Source organism: Aquarana catesbeiana, linkage group LG03, assembly GCF_042186555.1.
Source record: "Aquarana catesbeiana isolate 2022-GZ linkage group LG03, ASM4218655v1, whole genome shotgun sequence".
Lineage (NCBI taxonomy): Eukaryota > Metazoa > Chordata > Amphibia > Anura > Ranidae > Aquarana > Aquarana catesbeiana.
The window spans coordinates 522,880,214-522,885,020 of NC_133326.1; positions in this window are offsets into that span (position 1 = coordinate 522,880,214).

Genomic DNA, 4,807 nt, shown 5'->3' on the forward strand with positions numbered 1-4,807 from the left:
AATCCCAAATTTTTTGTCCCCAGTAAAGTAATAGAGGGGAAATCTTTTAATGGTAACACCAGTTCTGGTGACCTGAGGGTTCCCAAGGGATTCCCTTTATTTGCAGGGATTTCCTCTCACTTCCTGTTTTGGCTGTGGGACAGGAAGTCAACGTAAATCTCCCCAATTAGACTTACCCTTACTCTATCCAAAATTAAATAAAAGTTTGCCCATAGTTCTACTAAGTAGTTGAATTTAAATTTATCTTTGTTCTTGACAATGCAAAGCCCTGTCACTGTGAAAATGGATGTTGAAAAGACACAGGGTTTGCACATATGCAGAGTGCAGCGCTCAGGAATATCAAGTGTGAGCCGCGAAAACTGACGCTTTTTGGATTTTTTTAAATATTAGTATTTCCGGACTGTGTGGTAAAGTTTGGAGATTTCAAAGAGTTTTGGGAAGGAAAAGAATCTCCAACACAGTGTCCAACTCTTGCAGGAAACAGGCTCTTATAATGAAGGACATTGGCATAGCTCAGAGTTGTGATCAAGGCACAGTTGTGGGCTCCCATTAGGAGGCAGGTGTGCTCCGTCCAAGAGACAGGTCTGCTCTGTCGAGGGGACAAGTGCTCTCCACCCAAAAGCCAGGGAGGCCTCAGGCTCGGAGACAGGAGGGCTTCAGATGGGTGCCAGGAGATTCCCTATTGAGGAGCCAGGGCATGGGCCCATGCAGTGGGGTGCTGCAACTGAAGGCTGAGAGCAAGGAGAGCTGGGTGAGATGGTCCAAGGGACCAATAAAAAGCCAAAAGGCCAAGGTTTGGAGCCTAAGCAGTGGCGCTGCTGAAGAGAAAGCCAGGTAACTCGGTATTATTTTGAATCTGTGTTTAGAATGTTTCAGTTTGTGAATGGAGGGGAATCTCTGTAAAGAGCTATTCCTATCCATTCATTCAGTGCAGCTAAGACTGCAGAGATGGAGATGGAGGTCTGTGTACTCGATCCCCTTTCTCTGTCTTAAAGGTGGAACATCAGAGGTCTGATTAGGCCCCTGATATCTCACCAAAGCCCCCAACGGGACTCCTAAAAAATAATTTTAAAAAATATTGTGTAAAAAAAAAAAAAAAGTAAAAAAATAATAAAATAACAAAACTAAAAAACTACTGACACCAGTGGTGAAACTGCCAGGGTCAGAAAGGTCGCACTTGCAACTGGACCCTTGCATTTTACCACTGGGCTCGGAGGGAAGGGCCCTGGCCGGGGGTTAGGGGGACCCCTTCATGGTTTCTTGCACCGGGACTCTGAAGGTTGTAGTTACGCCACACTATCTATCATTTATTTTATATCCATCGATCATCTATTATATTTTGATTATCTATCTATCTATCTATCTATCTATCTATCTATCTATCTATCTATCTATCTATCTATCTATCTATCTATCTATCTATCTATCAATCACCTATTTATCTATCTATCTATCACCTATCTATCTAGCCATAACCTATCTATATATCTATATTTATCTATCACCTATTTATCGATTATCTATCTATCTATCTATCTATCTATCTATCTATCTATCTATCTATCTATCTATCTATCTATCTATCTATCTATCTATCTATCTATCTATCACCTATTATCTATTATACAGTAAATCCATTAATCATCTATTATCTATTAATTATCTTTTTATCTATCTCTTTTATACATCTTGAATGTTGTTTGCCATCCTTTATACGTAAATACCAAGAGATCTGTTTTCCTCTGTTCCGCTGATCACAATAGGTTTTTTGAATATTCTGTACAGCCCGTTTTGCAGACAGGATTAAGAAAACCCCAGAGCTCCTGTCAGCTGGCCTGATGGAAGCACAGAGAGTGAGATTTACAAGCCTGAATAGACCTTGGATGTTTCCTCTTGCAAGAAAAGCTCTGCAGTGTGACACTGCTGCATTGGATTGCTGTAAGACTACTGCATTTCATTAATTTGAGAGTAACCCATAGAGACAGGCTGCTGCATTGAAACTATTGATTTAAACTGATTGGAGGCTGCCGCACACCGCCACGCTGAAATGTGTTGTAAGGGATTTTGGAGCGCGGGAATGGAAATAGATCAGGGCAAAGTGATTAACGCAGTCAGTCTACTGTGCGGGGAGAGCGTTCCCCTCAGCCCACTTGCTTGATTATTCTGATTTGTCGGGCTTCTCCCTGGATTCCAGGGATGTGTTTACATTTACTTGTGCTGAGGGATGGCTAAGTCATTCCTCGCTGAAGCTTAGATGCCCACAGCTGCAGGAGGCAGGGCCGCAGTCTGCATTTTTCAGGAGAGTGCCTTCATTACATTAGACCTAGCTATCAGATGATGTAAACACCAGCATAATGTGACATCATCATGTTATACCTATGACCCTATCACCATATCAGAGCCTAGATCATCCACAAATCAACTTATGGCTAGGGCCATAAGTTACAACCTCTGTGCTCCTGCAGTAAACCAGGGGGATTGTGAATAAGTTCAGTTTTCCTGGAGTGTGCAAGTGGTCCCTTCCTACAACTCCTACAAGACTACAGGACTCCTACAGAATACAGTCACAGGATAGGGCAGAGGACACAGGCATCCAACAGTCCCAGAAGTGTTGAATTCTGAGGATTTTTACACAGGCGGCACTGCTGGAACAGAAGAAGAGAAGGAGACACAGGCCACTGGAGAGATAAGTATACTACCTCCATTGCAGGGACCTTTCAGCTGATTTTTTTGTGCTTTAAAAAACAAAAAAAACAAACAAACAACAAGAAAATGTATTTTACAGAATTTTAGCTTTCTGTAATCCCCTGTGCAGAAGGACAGGAGGAGGAAGGAACCACAGTGTGCAGTGGTGAGAGTGGGCATCTGACACACCCAAAAGTGTGTCAGATACTGGCCATTGTGCCGTCTGCCGCAAAACAGTGAATTTTCTAGGAACAATCATCAAGACAGGTAAGTAATACTGGTCAGAGGTTCCTTGTATTATCTCCCAGGTGTCCACCTACATCCTACACCAGGGCTCAAAATTTCAAGCCCTGAGCCACTAGCCAGCCTTAAGAGTTTCTCGCCACCAGTTCCCCCACCCAACCCTTCCCCTGCGTTGCCCCTAAACACACCCTCGTAAATTATCTCATGAAATTACACTGTTAAATGTTTGAAATAAAGTTCCAAAAATAAATATTTAACAACAACTTTAACAATATTAACATAAAGCATATCAGTACCCATCAGTGCAGCCTCACTGTGCCCATCAAATGCAGCTTTACGGTGCCCATGAATGCAGCCTCACTGTGCCCATCATTGCAGCCTCACTGTGCCCATCATTGCAGCCTCACTGTGCCCATCAAATGCCACTTTACGGTGCCCATGAATGCAGCCTCACTGTGCCCATGAATGCAGCCTCACTGTGTGCATAAATGCAGTCTCACTGTGCCCATCAATGCAGCTCACTGTGTCCATCATCAATACAGACTCACCATGGATGATGGATCACACACACAGCAGTCATCTTCAGCTGTGTGTCACAGAGCTGGGCCTTTACTGGTTAGCCACGCAGTGGAGTACTTTGATGCATGCGATGGAGCATTGTCCTGCATAAATATCATGGTCTCCTTGAAAAATGCAGACTTTTTCCTGTGCCACTGATTGAAGAAAGTGTCTTCTAAAAACTGGCAGTAGGTTTGGGAGTTGATTTTGAGTCCATCTTCAGGTCCAACTAGCTCATCTTTAATAATACCAGCCCATACCGGTACCAGTAACCCACCTCCACCTGGTGTCTGAGTCGAAGTGGAGCTCTGTGCCCATTACTCATCCAGCCACAGGCCCATCCATCTGGTCTGTCAAGAGTCACTCTCGGGGGTGTGGTCTTGGCATGGAGGAGTGGCTCAATCACAGACCACCTGCACAGAAAAACCTCACATTTTGGCTTCTCAGCACGCCCATTTGGACAGAGAAGACTGCTCAACTGTGTTCCGAGGGCGGGAATACTGATGGAGCGATTCCTGGTGCCGAAACAGCCGGCAGGTTCTACACTGGACTTTTCTAAGATGGCGCCGGGCACAGACGAGGGAGAGGAGCATGGCGCGCCGGCAGGAGGAGGAGGGAGACATGACCATGGCAATGATATGCTGCCGTTCTCCCCAAATAGTGATCTCTCCCCCTGCCTCCCCCGTTCACTATCCCTTGCATCACTTACAAGCCCAGGAGGAGAACCCAGCTGCACACCGCAGTGGGACTCACAAGATATCCAACGCTCCCAGCCACGGGGCTTAACTCCTGATGCGCCTCTGCCCATCATGCTGCAAGCTTCCATGAGCTCTGCCCCACTGACCCTGCCTTCGCATATGCCCCCACCTGTGCTTACTGGAGAGCAAACACTATGGGCTCTATTACAAAAGGTGCCCACAAGAGATGACCTGGATTCTGTAGCACTTAGAATAGAAGCAGCGCTAAGAGGTGAGATTGCTGGAATTAGGCAATCTGTAACAGAGGTCACCTCAAGAGTCACTTCCATTGAGGAAGATACTACAACCTTGCGCCAGGGTTTTACGGAATTAAATGACACAAAAGAAGAGATGGCAGACCAATTCGCACAGCTACATTTACTGCTAGATGACCAGGAAAACCGCAGCCGTAGATGTAACATAAGAATCTGAGGTCTGCCAGAAGCGACTCAGCAAGTGGATCTAAAGATGACAGTGACTGCTCTATTTAACGATTGCTTAGAGCGCCCAACAGAGACACCTATCGCCATGGACAGGGTCCACAGAACCCTTGGCCCCAGAAACACATCGGAGGACAGGCATAG